This window comes from Triticum dicoccoides, chromosome 3A (assembly GCF_002162155.2).
Source record: "Triticum dicoccoides isolate Atlit2015 ecotype Zavitan chromosome 3A, WEW_v2.0, whole genome shotgun sequence".
In the NCBI taxonomy this organism is placed as follows: Eukaryota; Viridiplantae; Streptophyta; class Magnoliopsida; order Poales; family Poaceae; genus Triticum; species Triticum dicoccoides.
The window spans coordinates 37,107,139-37,124,101 of NC_041384.1; positions in this window are offsets into that span (position 1 = coordinate 37,107,139).

Consider the following 16,963-nt stretch of genomic DNA (forward strand, 5'->3'; position numbering starts at 1 on the left):
GGTATCTTCGAGCCTGCTGTTGATAGAATGTGGAACGGGCTTTTGCGACGTCACGCTCCTCCTCCAATGCGTCCAAACTGTCCTGCCGATCGAGCTCGGCTTCTCTTTCTTCATACATGCGCACTCGAGGTGAGTCATGAATTATGTCGCAAGGCAAAACTGCCTTTGCGCCGTACACCATAAAGAATGGTGTGTATCCGGTGGTGCGATTCGGCGTGGTCCGCAGCCCCCAAAGTACGGAGTCGAGCTCCTCTACCCAGTGCGTGTTAGATTCCTTGAGGGACCGCACTAATATGGGTTTGATGCCGCTCATGATAAGACCGTTTGCACGTTTGACCTGGCCGTTAGTTTGTGGGTGATAGACGGAAGCATAATCGAGCTTGATGCCCATGTTTTTGCACCAGAGTTTTACCTCGTCGGCCGTAAAGTTCGTGCCATTATCAGTGATGATGCTATGGGGGACGCCGTAACAGTGTACAACCCCGGATATAAAGTCTATCACCGGTTCGGATTCGGCCGTCTTAACAGGCTTGGCTTCTATCCATTTGGTGAACTTATCCACCATGACCAGTAAGTATTTTTGCTTGTGGGTTCCGCCTTTAAGGGGTCCAACCATGTCAAGCCCCCAGACCACAAAGGGCCAAGTGATGGGGATAGTTTGGAGGGCAGTGGGTGGCATATGGCTTTGGTTTGCAAAGAGCTGGCAACCGACACATCGCTGGACTAAGTCCTGTGCATCTGCCCGGGCCGTCGGCCAATAAAAGCCTGTACGGAAGGCCTTGCTTAGAAGGGACCGAGCTGCAGCGTGATGACCGCCGAGTCCGGCATGAATTTCAGCCAGGAGGTTCCGCCCTTCCTCTTCGGAGATGCACCTTTGAAGGACTCCGGTAGTGCTTTTCTTATAAAGCTCTCCCTCGTGGACTTTGTAGGCTTTGGATCGCCGCACTATGCAGCGTGCCTCATTTTGGTCCTCGGGGAGTTCCTGCCTAGTAAGGTAGGCGAGGAATGGTTCTGTCCACGGGGCGATGACGGCCATTATTACGTGGGCTGAAGGTGTTATTTCATTGGCAGAGCCTCCGATTGTTTCAGAATGTTCGGTGTCGGGCAATGCGGTTGGGTCCGGGCTGTTATTGTTCGGCTCCCCTTCCCATACTACAGATGGCTTGAACAACCTTTCCAAGAAGATGTTGGGGGACTACATCGCGTTTTGCACCAATGCGTGCCAGGACATCTGCCGCCTGATTATTTTCCCGGGCTATATGGTGAAATTCAAGCCCTTCGAACCGAGCTGACATTTTTAGGACGACGTTGCGGTAAGCTGCCATTTTTGGATCCTTGGCATCGAAGTCTCCATTTATTTGGGATATGGCGAGGTTCGAGTCCCCGCGCACCTCTAGGCGTTGAATGCCCATGGATACTACCATCCGGAGACCATGTAAAAGGGCTTCATATTCGGCTGCATTGTTGGAGTCTGTGTACATAATCTGGAATACGTATTGAACTGTGTCTCCTGTGGGGGACGTCAAAACGACGCCAGCCCCTAGTCCGGCCAACATCTTGGAGCCGTCGAAATGCATGATCCAATTTGAATATGTGCCGTACTCTTTAGGGAGTTCGGCCTCCGTCCATTCTGCGACAAAGTCGGCCAAAACTTGCGACTTGATGGCTCGCTGTGGTTTATAAGTTATGTCGAATGGGAGTTAAAGGTAATAGCCGTGTCACTCCATGGGTTTATTGTTGCTACTTGGTAGACTTCGGCAAGGCTGCGGAGTGTCCTTTTTCACATATTATTTGATGCGGAAGTCTCAAAGACTTTTAATACCGTATTGGTGTCTGTGGGGTGGCTTTATGTGGCCTCCGGAATTAGGAGATCTTCGCCAATTTTGGCCACCTGCCGGAGTATCCAACATGCTCTAAGGCTGTGACTTGGTGTGGCGTCCTCTGTACTGTGAATTTTACAGGGTCCATTAAGCCATCCTTCCAGTACGGTTCCATTCCCTGTAGAGGGTTTTTGCTTTTTGGTGTTTGACCCGGGTGTCTGGCGATGATGCACCCTTTTATTTCGGACTGGGTTTGTACTCAGGGCCTGATTGTCCCAAAATTTTATTTCGGTTTTCCAGACGCTTTCCATCGCAAAGTACTTTCGTACAATGGACGCCAAGTCAGCGAAGCGTGTAATATCACGGCGACTTATGGCGTTGAGGATTCCCTTGTCCGTGCAATTATTGCAGAAGATTGAGATTGCGTCTTCCTCGTGGTAGTCCCTTATCCTGTTCCTAACCAGGAGGAATCTGGCCCAGTAATGATGTACTGTTTCTTCGGGCTCTTGCCTGATTTGGGATAGATCACTTATGTTCGGGTGGGTGGGTGGAATTAAATCCGAAGCCTCACCCAATCTGAGACTCGGAGGCCGAGGAATTTCCGAACTCGAAAATTCGGATTCCTGGATGTTGTCCGATGAATCCAGCCCGTCGCCTGACTCTAAGTTCAGGCCTTGAGTGATATCCTCCCCTCCACGGGTATCCGGCTTGGAGGGATCGGGAATCCGGACGTAGATAGTCCTTAAGATAGATGAGGGGTCGCCGTACGGTCCCTCTACCACGGCAATGTGATGTGTGACTTGGGGAGAGTTAATATCTCTCAGATCGGGTTTAGGCCCAATCTGGTCGTAATCCGTAGCGACTCCCAGGGAGGCGATGCGATCCAAGAGCTCGTTTATGGAGGAGAGCTCCATTGGATCTAACTGCTCGGCGAATTCCGAGCTGACATGAAGATTGTTTTCGATGGCTCGAGAGGTCATCGTCAGCGTAGAAGCCGAACAGGCGGTCATAAGAAAACCACCTAGCCGGAGGGTTTGGCCGACAGCCAAAGCTCCCTTAGCAACGGTGCCATCTTTGAAGACGGGGCGAGGCATCCTTCCTGATGGCGACGACACAGAGGAACTCTCAATGAAAGCACCAATGTCGGTGTCAAAACCGGCGGATCTCGGGTAGGGGGTCCCGAACTGCGCGTCTAGGCCGGATGGTAACAGGAGGCAAGGGACACGAAGTTTTACCCAGGTTCGGGCCCTCTTGATGGAGGTAAAACCCTACGTCCTGCTTGATTAATATTGATGATATGGGTAGTACAAGAGTAGATCTACCACGAGATCGGAGAGGCTAAACCCTAGAAGCTAGCCTATGGTATGATTGTTGTTCTGTATGTTGTCCTACGGACTAAAACCCTCCGGTTTATATAGACACCGGAGAGGGTTAGGGTTACACAAAGTCGGTTACAATAGTAGGAGATCTACATATCCGTATCGCCAAGCTTGCCTTCCACGCCAAGAAAAGTCCCTCCCGGACATGGGACAAAGTCTTCAATCTTGTATCTTCATAGTCCTGGAGTCCGGCTGAAGGTATAGTCCGGCTATCCGGACACCCCCTAATCCAGGACTCCCTCAGCGTGTTTTACCCCACGCTACTACTAAACAGACATACCAGTAGCGCTGATGCACCGCGCTACTACTATTCCAAGCCCGCACTACTACTAAAGGAATAGTAGTAGCTCATCTATGATACACCCACGCTACTAGTAACTAATTAGGATTCAAAAAAATAAATAAAAATCTACCTATTTCACTTTAGACATACGTTTCATAGTACTCACATACATGCATTTCATAATAGGTACATCTTATGCATACAATCAATCATACATATCTGATATAGATAATTAATACATATATATACAATATACACCACGCGTATAGGTCGTCGGCGTCGGCGACTCCTCAAGCCGGCCGCGTTGATGTCGTCGTCGACGCATCACCGTGACTATGTTATCGTCGTCGCCGCCGCAGCAGCACCGTGATGATGTCGTCGTTGTCATCGTCGTCGCCGCAGCCCCATGTCGATATCGTCGTCGCCGCTGCAGCTTCATGTCCATGTGTTCCCTACTAGGAACTAACAAATCCTTGAATTAAACAATGAACCAAGAAAACTACTAGGAACTCACGAAGAACCTGGAGCATTAGTACAGTATAACAATAACCTATAGAGCACTAAGTAACAATAGCAGAAATAAAAGCATATAGCAACAGCATAGTATATATGAATTATAAGCAGTACCAAACAGACCAATCCTAGAAATTGGGGAATATCCAACTTAAGAAGGATACAGTGCTAGGCATGACCACAAGTGAAAGGAGATAAGGAATTCCAAGGCAGTACCAAGTCTTATTATAGATTCTTAATCCAAGCTTTTGAGGCAAATTGCAACAAGCAAAGGTTGTGCGCCAAGTAGAAGTAATTCTCAGGTCATTCGCAAGCAAGCAAGAAGGCATCAACAATAGTAGATGCATTACCAACATTGTACCTTTTACTGTCATATCATTTCCATTTAACTCTTGGTTGCAGATGTATTATTGCTGTAGTACTAGCTAGTAATCATCAATAGTAACAACACTTGGTGTGTCAATCGATAAGCATCAGAACCAACAATGACCTATCTAGCTACACAATGGTACTAGTATTACGGTCTATTTGACTAGCAGAAAAACATAGTTGGTCTAAAACAGAACATATGGGAGTTTGTAGGTACCTGGGTTTGGTCATGGACGCCGAATTCAGGACAACTCATAAATCTATCAACTGAACATTTCTATGATGAACAATCCTTCAGACTTCTGAGACACATGGCTCATCTGCAGCTAATCAATGTTCATAGGATAATTCTAAAGTGTACCAGATAATTAGTTTTTTGTGCAAGCTAGGCAAATGAATTACAATCAAGTAGAGCTGAACACTCAACAGTCTTATAGACTCATCCCCAAGAACTTACTCACAACTATTATAATAGGTTAAATCAATTAGAAATCAGTGTTTTCTCTATAAAGATAAACTAGGAGGACTGAAACAGATTTGGGTTTTCAAGTTCCAAAGTTTCCTACTAGCGACATATAGATTAAATTGAAGACTTGGATTCATCTAAATCATGGACAGTTCAAAACCAATAATTTCCTAATCAAGGTTGAATGTGAATACATGTTTATAAAATGTTTTTCTCCCAACAACTAATTAGCTCCAGACCACTTTCTAGCATTCAACTACTTCTACTTATATCTTTTTTTGCAGGTGTACTTCTACTTATATCTAACAGAACAGTTTAGACTCCCAAGTCTTAACTGAATCAGAGTAGCAGCAGTTTCAGTAAACTATTTTTGGGACTAACATTTTGATTACACAAGCTGAATAGAACTCCATTAAAACAAAACCAAAGATGCATTGACCAGTAGGAAGCTGGGGACATAGAGATCAGTAGGCCTCTCACCTGGGCTTGGCTCCCCGGCCATGTCGACGACGATGTAAATGGTCCGCCTGCCGCGGGATCGAGCACAACCAATGGCTCCGCCCCCTCCTCTTCTCCCATCACGCGCAACCAACCGTCGGCCCCCCTATCCCTGGCCTGCACGACCATCCCGCTCTAGATCGCCTGCAGCAGGGGATCGACGACCTTGGCGTTGAGCCACGCGAGGACCACCGCCATTTCTTCCCCCTTCGCGCAGATCGGGGCCCAGGTTGGCAGGCGAACCGGAGCGACGAAGTCGAGCTTGATGTTGATGAGGGAGGAGAGGGAGCTGAGCAGGTCGCCCATCGGCGCACCGATGAACCAAGGGGTGGACGACGTAGAGGAGAGGAGGTGGAAGGGGGATCTCGATCTAGATCGGGGGTGGGTGGTACAGGAGCGGCCTGAGACGGTTGGTGGGCTCGATCGGAGTGGATCGCGGGGTGGGAGGGTGGGAGGTGGGAGATTGGTGTGACACACTTAATGGTAGCGCCGGGTATGTTACCTGCGCTATCACTAATACTTAGTAGTAGCGATTGTTTTATGGCCCGCGCTACTAGTATGGTCTATTCACGGGGTATGGTTACAAATATTTACTAGTAGCGTGTGTTTTTTGGCCACACGCTATTAGTAAGTAGCAGTAGCGCGGGGCAATATAGCGCGCTGCTAGTAAGCGTCTTTCTATAAGCTGTTTCCTAGTAGTGTTAAGTGGAGTCTGGGGTTGGCGGCACTAGCCTTCTTGTACCGTCAGGTAATGATAATTTGATACATTCTCATTATATGAAAGATATTTTTGCATGTGATTGTTTAATGTGTGTACAAATGTGCAGTTGGACGGAGCATGTATGAGGAGTAAGCCGAAATCCCACTATCGCATACACGTGGGCTTATATCCAAGTGTCGAGTATCACCGCCATGGGGCGGTACAAGGCATACATAAGTGAGCTTGACATGCTTACTTACAACCAGGTAATTATCAAACCCCTAGCCATCATTACAGATTTTTGTTGTTGTGCATGAGCTAGTGACATGTTGTGATACTCTGGCCAGTGCGATGCGTCTAGAAAAGGGTGGAATCTAGACGCCCATGTTAACTTATGAGTTTGCAAGTTGAATTCATGCAACCTCACAACTACTTCATCGAAGATATCCACATTCCTGATGCGGGCCGCCGACATCATGTGTGAGCATGGCCAGTGGTACTTACTAGGCCGCTCACAAGTGCAATGTCTTTTCCTAAAAGCCACCTTAAATGAGCGACCACCATATGATTGTCCATCTCTAGTTGTCCCACCTGGCTCATCCACTTGGTATTTCATTTCAACATTATCGAAACAAGTGACTCACTGGATGGCTGACTTGTCTCTCTGAACTCCAGCCACTCGGCAACCTTCTTCGGATAAATTTCATTGGGAGGCTTCTCACTATCAGCAATCAACTTGTCGATTTCATCAGAGTGCTTAAAAAAAAATACTCATTTAGCTTGTAAAAGGTATATTCCGCTATTGCCGTCACCGGCAACTGACGGGCACCCTTCAAGACAAAGTTGAAGCACTCAACAAGATTGCTTGTCATGTCACCATATCTCATGCCTCCTTCGTCACATGCCCGTGACCACTTGTGTCTTTCATCAATATTCCTTTCTAAGAAATCTTTCCCACCTTTGTTTGCCTTCTCATAGATTTTGCTCAAGCGGGTCGTGAATGACTTAACGGAGAAGGCTACACATGCGGAGTTAAGATCCTTGCAAAGATCCTTGTTCTTACAAGCCCTGTAAAAGTTTGCAACAAAGTGCCTCATACACCATCGGTGGTGAAGCCTCGCATGCCCTGGAATATGAATATCCATGACCTTCAATATGCCTTGGTGCCGATCGGATATGATGCATACCTCCCTATTCGGAGGAATGACCGTGCTCCTAACAAGTCTCATGAACCATTCCCAGTTGTCTTGGTTCTCCACGGAGACCAAAGCAAATGCCACAAGCAACACCTGATCGTTAGCATCATGTGCCATTGCTATCATGAGTGTGCCCTTGTATTTCCCTATCAAGAATGTCCCATCTATAGACAGAATCAGTCGACAATGCTCAAAAGCTGCAATGCATGGGCCAAACGTCCAAAAGGCACGATGGAACACTCCTTCAATATCTTGGACATAGTCGTACATTCCTGGGTTTCTATATGACATCGCTCCCAGCAACCTGGGTAGCATGTTGTAAGCCTCTTCCCATCCACCGTACAACATTCTGAAAGCGACTTGCTTGGCCTTCCATGTCTTCCCGTACTTGACCTTATATCCGAACTTATCTTCAATCCAACTCATCAACAACTTCACTTTAATGGTTGGATCCTCGGCTATATGTTTCTAGTATTTATAACCAATGAATTCCGAGGTTAGCTGACGGTGTGTCTTCCGTGCTTCTACGGCCGGCGGTGTGCATTGGTGAGTGGCTTTGCAACTAGTTATCTTCCACCAACCATCTTTCGTGAGTCTCCCATTGACTTTCCATTTGCATCTTTCTACCTCACATTTCACGGTGTATCACTTGTTGCAGTCCGAGTGAACAACTATGAAAGGCCTGTGGTGTTTGACAGCATACTGACACAACCACATCCTGAATTGTAGCATGTGCTCGAACATCAAACCTTTCCTCATGTACGACATCGAAATCGTGTCGGGTGTACTACTTGGGAACTGTCTAGCCTCAATTGTCTTTCTCATGCCACCGTCGACTATAGCCTTATCTTCAAGGCTAACATCACAAAATAAGGGAACTTTGTGATCCCTACCGGTAATTTTTGTGTACCACTCTGCTTCTTTCTCAGTCAAGCCATCCTCGTCCAACTCATTCACCCGGCCTTCATCATCCGAGTCATCCACACAAGCACGCTGATAGATAATGTCAGGATCCATGTCCTGATGCCTTACTTCAGCCTCTACATCACCAACAATGTTGTGGTGCCTCTCATACCCTTTGTCGGAGTCATCGCCATCATATTTCAATGGTGCACTACCTCCGAACTCATATTGGGGATACTCATTGGCTTCCACTTCAACTTTATGCTCAACAATAGGCGGCACACTACTAACCGGGCTCACATCATCTACTAAGGTTTGGGTCAAGTCAACATGAAAGAGAGGAGCCTTGACCACCTTACTTGCAAAGACTTCGAGTGACTTGACTGCCGAGGATGCAACAACCTCCTTATATGCAACCCAATGCAAATTGGACTTGATAGGCATTGTCTTCATTCGACACTTGTGTGCCGACCCAACATCATATCTTCCTACTAATTCAACTTGGTCACTTGCATCCACCCACTTTAATCTTATCCGTGTTTCTTCCACAACCTCTTCATAACTAGGAGTCTCAAGAAATATCAACACTTCCTCATACTTGTCAACAATATCCACATTCATGAATGCCTCTTTGTCAACATAATGAATATTCACAATCTTGTCCATCTAAAAAAATGGTAACATAAGTATAAGAAATGTACAATGCTAAATATACCACATTGCTAACAAAACCCCTAACCCTAACCCTAAATCTTAACATTAGCCATAACCCTAACCCTAAATCTTAACTTTAGCCATAACCCACAATAAGGTAGGCTCAACAACATAACAATGCAACACTATTGGAACAACAATACTCAAAACATCACATTATAGATTCATGTTCAAAACTAGGGTTAGGAACAACAAGAACAAATCAATCCAAATGGACAAATCCAACAAATAAAAATTTGTGAGATGAAGGAGGTTACCTCAACGAACGGACATGACACCGGATCCACGGACCAACCCAATCGATTTGCAAGGATTTGAGAGGGGCTAAGTGAGGGACACAAAGGGGGAAAAGGGCAAGAGCTCAGGATAGGCCAATGGGGGAGAAGAGAGTGAAAGGTGAGTGGTGGGTGAAAGCCCCATGACCACCTAAAATATCTACACCAGAAACGCCAAGGACGGCGGCGTTTCTAGCAACGCTAGCTTGCTCGGCGTTTCCACCACGCCACGTCAGCAAGCAACACGTCCTCGGCCTAGCAGTGGGCCAGGTTAGGAACGCTAGCTTGCTCGGCGTTTCTGTGTTGGGTGGAAACGCCGCAGTCCCTGGCATTTCTAAAAGGGTCAAATTATGAAATGCTTTCACGTCGGGTTCAGTTTGTGAGAATAAACTCTGACAAGGTCAGAACAGTGATTTCGTCCGAGAGATGCATCATGTAGCAAAGTCGGGCAAGAACTCAACCCACTTTTGTTTATTTACATTTATTCTAAGCATAGATGAATTATACAGTTAGAAAAAATACTACCAAGAGACAGTACGTAAAAGATCATCCCTTGCCAGACCACAAGTGAGAGAGCACAAAATTATCAAGAGTGAGAGTAATAAACATAAAGAAATATGTTCACAGAGCTCATGGCACCTACATTGGAAACGTCCTGTAAATGTAGGTCTGCCTAGATTTTGGTGCCAGGCCACAAGTGAAAGAGGTGCCTGCCTAGATTTTGTTGCCGATAACCATGGAGGTCACAACAATGGGGAATGAACAAATAATTGTACATGTGAAATCAGAAAATCATTCGGAATGTCATACCTTAAAATGAGGATTCTGCAATGTAGAAAGTTCACCATTGAAGAACTACAAATAGGGTCGCACCATAAATCTCCTTAGCCTATTATATAGACTAAAAAGTGATGAATTGTCAAATAATGTGTGCATGATCACTTGGGTAGGTCAAGCGACTAAATACATGGAGACCAAGATGTAACAAACCTGATCAAATGTTGCAACGGATTATGAATGTCTTACATGAACCACCGAGAAACAACACTGAAATAAGCGTTCTAGATTAATTTTTCTAAAGGATGATCTAAAGCACCACTATGCTGAACAGGAAAACATAAGAAACAAAAGATACTAACATCATGTTCGCAACTACAAATATAAAAACAGTGTTGTAACTACGAAGTTTTCTTGGCAAAAAAACATAATTGTGTTAATAAGGGGATACCTTATCCTTTTCATGTCCCTGGCACGATCAACAGATAGAGGCCAATATTACATTGATTAACATCTATGGAGGAGTCAACATGTTTATGTAATTTTCTGGTGTAGCGAAATGAAGTCAAGCCGGTGACAGCGAGCTAAGTTTGTCTTAATAAATGTAAGAAACTATTACCTGACAAATAATGTCTAGAACCAACAATAAAATATACTGAGAAAATACAAAAGATTTCACAGGTGACTGTATCAGATGCACAAATAGCTAATGTCGATCAGATGTAGTAACTTTCCAACAGAAATCAACCATTTGAGGTCATGATAAACTCGACATGGTGTAAAATGGAAAACATGAATGCACTTCTAATATGTAACTCATATCTTGTTGGGATGGCAATATAGACTCAAAGTTTGTCAGTACAGTGCCGAAACATGGGTGGTGTGAAGACCAAATCCACTAATTTCTATCTTTGATACTTTAAATGAAAGTCACCATGTGGAAAGTTCCCAGCCAATTCAGGACAAAAAGAACGGATATGCAATGATAGTAAAATAATCAAAATGGCATGGATCAGTAATCTATAATACATGCAATAATGTGCTTTGAGATCAATAATGCAAGAGAACACTGATAATGCAAGAGGGAACGCCAGATTGCTGCATATTACGTGGCCAGCATGAGGCGCAAACAACAACCTGACTGTTTAAAGGGGGGATTTAGCATGGGCAGGGGAAGTCGCCGAGAGGCGGCGGCGGCGGCCCTCCTGTGTATTAGGGAAGTGGTCACTGGTAGAAAAAGGGCCTGTTGTCCCGGTTCGTAAGGGCCTTTTGTCCCGGTTCCTGAACCGGGATTAAAGGGTCGGTACTAATGCCCTGCCCCTTTAGTACCGGTTCAATCCAGAACCGGGACTGATGGGCCTCCACGTGGCCTGTGCGCGGAGCCCAGGCAGGAGACCCTTTGGTCCCGGTTGGTGGCACCAACCGGGACCAATAGGCATCCACGCGTCAGCATTTCTGTGGCTAGGGTTTTTGTTTTTTTGAAAGGGGGGGGGGTTTGGGGGTTTTGGGGGGTTAATTTAGGTGTTTCATATATTGTGTTAGCTAGCTATAATTAATAGAGAGAAGTGTCCTCTCTTATGTCCGTGCTTGGTCGACGCTACGTACTATACATACGTATAGAGAGGACTAGACACGTTAGCTAGCTAGTAAGCAAACGAAGGAAACAGAAGATCGTCATGAACATATATGCATACAGAGAGAAGTGATATCGACCACCTCTCCTTCTCCGAGAGATTGGTCGAACAACAAGTTCTCGTATATCTATCCGACACTACCGGCTACATATATACAATAATTATCTCTTACAAATATAATCATATGGACTCATGGTCCATATAGTATTCTCCGTCTTCAGCGATCACGTGGTCAAGAAAGAATGCCGCCAATTCCTCTTGAATTGCTCGCATGCGAGCTGGTGCTAGGAGTTCATCCCGCTTCCGAAACATCTAATTTGAAGAAGGGGGTCAATACATATATATATGAATGAATGAAACTCAACACAAATGATGGTAATAAAATAAAATTGTGAATGTTGTTATTTATGTACTTCATATTGTTCGTCAGTGTAGCCCCGCTCACAGGTCGTGTGGCGGATGGACTCGCAAACGTAGTATCCACAGAAATCATTCCCTTTTTCTTGCCACAACCACTTTACAAGAAATAGAGGTCAATCAAACTGATAAGTAAGAATGCCAAATCAATAGGAGGTGCGCGGAACATGCTACTATAGTACTTACTTTCGGGTGTCTAAATTGCAGCTTCTTCGGGAGTCCTGGAGCTTTTTTGGAGAATTTTTTCCAAACCCTGCCAGACAAAGAAAACAATTACTTGATATATCAGGAAATGAACAAAGTTGCTGATATGGTGGTTAATGATCGATTTAACTTACTTCTCGAGCATTTGAGTCATGTCCACATAGTCCTGGGGATCATTTCGTTTTGAGTCTAAGACAGTTACTAGTCCCTGCTCAAGCTTAATCTCTAGGAGAATATAGTGGTAACTGCACACACATGCATAACTCATCAATTACATTACTATAACCTTGACTAATATATATATATATATATATATATATATATATATATATATATATATATATATATATATATATATATATATATATATATAAGGGAAACCAAATACGCACAAGAAAGTAACACTCACTTGAAGTTGTAAGGAAAGAGTATTATATCTTTGTTTTCATTTATTACCAACGATCGTAGCAATTGGCCTCGGTATCTGCGGCATGAAATTAAACCTAAGTTGCATCTATGAGATATGTGTTAATGAACCCAATATCACTGACTTGTCTTTTCTTCAATTCGGCGATCTTCAATCTGCATAATATAGTGAGGATGATTATAAATACATGCAATGAAAGAGCTGAGCTATATAGAGTGACTTAATGACAGAAGTAGTACTACTTACAGACAATAGTAGGTGACCGTTGTTTTATCGAGGGCCAATTGATTGAAAAACTGAAAGAACTCCTCAAATGGAACAGGCAACAGTTCAATTCCAACGAGGTTATGCTCCTTTTTAACTTTCACATACAAAGTACTCCTCCCCCGAGAGTCTCTGCAGATTTTCAAGTACCAATCATGCAATCTTCACATCATCGTTGATAGAGATCTTTCATCTTTGATGAGAGGCTTCCCGTACTCATATCTTTGTATCTGCACCTCCATGGGTTCATAATGTACATCGTCGGGCAGGTAATCGGCAAGATTGCTATAACCGGGCACCATCCTTGGATCATTAGCGACATTGTCGCTAGGCACCTTGAGCGGGGGGCACGATTGCTTCGCTTGTTCGCCGAGCTGGGCAATTTGTTTTCCAGCTCGTCGTTCTTTCAGCCTTTGATCACTGACAGTACTTCCCGACCGCTCCGCTTCGGCAAATTCCTTTCCAATAATGCGCTCATAGTTTCCTTTCGGCGGAGACTTGGGTGGTTTTGTCAGGGCAGCCAGAGTGCGCTTCGCTTTCATTGGATCTACCTTCTCCTCCGGAGGTGGATGTCTCTTTGCTTTCAACCCTTGAAACCAGTCATCCACTTCGGTTCACGCGATCTTCGCGTTCTCCTCCGGGGTCCTCTCGTATGGTAACTTCTCTGGAGACTTCAGAGAAGGACCGAATCTGTATGTCCTCCCACCTCTGGCTGTACTACTAGACGCCGGCCGAGCAGACGGAGCGGCTGTCTTCTTTACTTGCTTACGAGGCGGAGGAGAAGGACTACGACACGCCGGAGCAGCCGGAGCGGCGGCAGGTCTCTTCCGCCCTTGCTGACGAGGCAGAGAAGGAGGAGGCTGGCTGCTCAAGCGCGTCGGCGCAGGCGGAGAAGGAGGGGGAGTGCCGCCACGCGCCGGAGAAGGAGCCGGTCGAGTGCCCTGATCATCACTCGCCGGAGGAGGAGGCGGTGGAGGAGGCGGAGTGCCCTGACTCGCCGGAGGAGGAGGCGGTGGAGGAGGCGGAGTGCCCTGACTTGCCGGAGGAGGAGGAGGAGGCGGAGGCGTCCAGTTCGGAAGGTTGATGAGCTCCTTCCGCCGTAGGCATGGAATCTTCAGAGCAGACCCTAGCCTAGTCTCCCCTTCACCGATAGGGTGGTCAAGATGGAGGTCCTCAAATCCCTCCGTTATTTCATCCACCATCACCCTAGCATATCCTTCTGGAATCGACCGACAGTGAAAAGTTGCGCCGGGTTCAGTAGGATAAACAGAGCCAACAGCCGCCTTGACCTTCAAATTCATCCATTGCGTCATAAGGTGGAAATTTTGAGACTCCGTGATAGCATCCACGGGAAAGCTGGCAGGAGCCGTCAAGGCATGCTCCGGCTGAAGCAGCTCGGTGGAAGCCACACTGCTTCTCTGCTGAGATGGCGGGGTAGCTTCGGCAGTACGTTTGCTGCAATTTGCTTCTCGTTCCTCTATCGCTTGTACCCTTGCTTGCAGCACCTGCATTTGGGTCTGCTGCAATTTTTTCCTCCTCTCCTGGGATTTGTAACCGCCTGCGTCCGGAAACCCAACCTTCCACGGAATGGAGCCTGGCGTGCCTCGTGTCCGTCCAGGGTGCTCAGGATTCCCAAGGGCCATTGTGAGCTCGTCGTTCTCTCTATCTGGAAAGGACGTCCCTTGCTGCGCTGCTTCGATATACTGCTGAAGCTTCCTGACTGGTATGTCCATTTGATCGTTCGTCCAAATGCACTTCCCTATTACAGGGTCCAAGGTTCCGCCAGCACCGAAGAACCAAGTCCGGCAACGGTCTGGCCAGTTAATTGTCTCTGGTTCGATCCCTTTATCAACCAGATCATTCTCAGTCTTGGCCCACTTAGGCCGGGCTACAAGGTAGCCACCTGACCCCGTGTGATGGTGATGCTTCTTCTTCGCAGCATTTTGCTTGTTTGTCGCCGACATCTTCTTACTCTTTTCCGATGTCTTGTGGGCCACAAATGCGGGCCAGTGATCTCTGATCTTCTCATATCTGCCCTTGAATTCTGGTGTCTCTTTATTATCGACAAACTTATTCAACTCTTTCTTCCACCTCCTGAATAGTTCTGCCATCCTCTTAAGAGCAAAACACTTGATTAATTTCTCTTTAACTGGCTTCTCTAGATCATCCTCTGGCGGTAGGGTGAAATTTGACTTCAGCTCAGTCCAAAGATCATTTTTCTGCATATCATTGACATAAGACACCTCAGGGTCTTCTGTAGCCGGCTTTAACCATTGCTGGATGCTGATCGGGATCTTGTCCCTAACCAAAACCCCACACTGAGCAACAAATGTGCTCTTTGTCCGGAGGGGTTCAATCGGTTGGCCGTCGAGTGCGATTGCTATGATCTCAAACTTTTCATCCGAGCTCAACTTTTTCTTCGGGCCTCGTCTCTTTACCAAAGTTGTGCTCGATCCGGAGGGCTAGAAAAAAGAACAAAGACTTAATTAATATGTGTACATACCAAAACAATGAATGCATCAATTAGCTAGTCAACATAAGCTTAACTAATATATATACCTGGCCGGACTCGGTTCGGTCACTGGAGACATCATCACGGTCTCCTTCTTGCACCGGCATTGGGTCACCGGAGCCGTCCTCATGGTCTCCTTCTTGCACTGGCATTAGGTCACCAGAGCCATCATAATCATAGCCAGCTGCTTCCAGACCATCGGTGTCGTTGAGAAACAACGAGCAGACGGCATCACTTCCTCGTGCGATTATGTCCCCCAACAACTCTTCTTGTACTTCATCTCGGGCGGTGTCCATAGTTTCTACAAATATTTACAACATGGCAATTATTATTCAAACATGACAGATGGATATATTAGTGGCAAATGCAGAACTAATATTAATTAGTGGCCTCGACGCTGCTTCTCTAGGGTTTGGGGTGGCCTCGACGCTGTTCTCTAGGATTTGGGGTGGCCTCAACAACGCTTCAAGGATAAAAAAAGAAGAGGAAGAAGAAAAAAAAGAGGAGAAGAAAGAATAGAGGCTTCTCCTCTTTTTTTCTTCTTCTTCCTCTTTTTTTATCGGGAACGAGGGTCGTCGAGGGTCACCGAGTGGTAGAGGAAACCCTAAATAGCAAGTATCGTGGGTGTGAGATACATGTGGCCGTCGGTGTCGGACGCTACATCCATGTCCCACACGTGACGTGGGCGTCCAAGCCCGCGCCACTTGTGGGACGTGGATGTAGTGTCCGACACCGACGGTACATGTATCTCACACCGACGATACTTTCTATTTAGGGTTTCTCCTCTACCGCTTGGCGACCCTCGTTCCCGATAAAATAAAGAGGAAGAAGAAGAAAAAAAAGAGGAGAAGAAAGAATAGAGGAGAAGATCTCCTCTATTCTTTCTTCTCCTCTTTTTTTTCTTCTTCCTCTTCTTTTTTTATCCTCTTCTTCCTCTCATGTTCGACGACCCTCGACCCCTCGGCGACCCTAGACCCCCTCTCGACCCCCTCCCGTCGAAGTTATCGGGTAGGGGGTATATCGACAACGACATACCCGATACATGCATACATACATACATATCACATGCATCCATACATATATGAACAAAATTAATATCTACTAATTAACAACCTAAATAAAAAAACTAATACATATAGGAAGAAGAAGAAAAAGAAGAGAAGAAAGAATAGAGGAGAAGACTTCCTCTTCTTCCTCTCCTCTTCTTCTCCCTCTTCTTCCCCTTCTTCCTCGCCTCTCTCATGAATGTCCGACGTTCTCGACCCCCCCACGTGTCGAAGAAAAAAAAGAAGAAAAAAAGAGGATATTCTATTTTTCTCTTCTTCTCCTCTATTCCTTTCTTCTTCTCCTCTTCTTTTTCTTCTTCTTTTTTCTTCTTCTTATTTATTTCTCCTCGTCTTCCTCTCCCCTCTTGGCGACCCTAGACCCCCTCTCGACCCTCGACCCCTAGGCGACCGTCGACCCCTCTTTTTTTCTTCCTCTTCTTTTTCTTCCTCTTCTTCCTCTACCGCTCGGCAACCCTCGACGACCCTCGTTCCCGATAAAAAAAGAGGAAGAAGAAGAAAAAAAAGAGGAGAAGAAAGAATAGAGGAGATATTCTCCTCTATTCTTT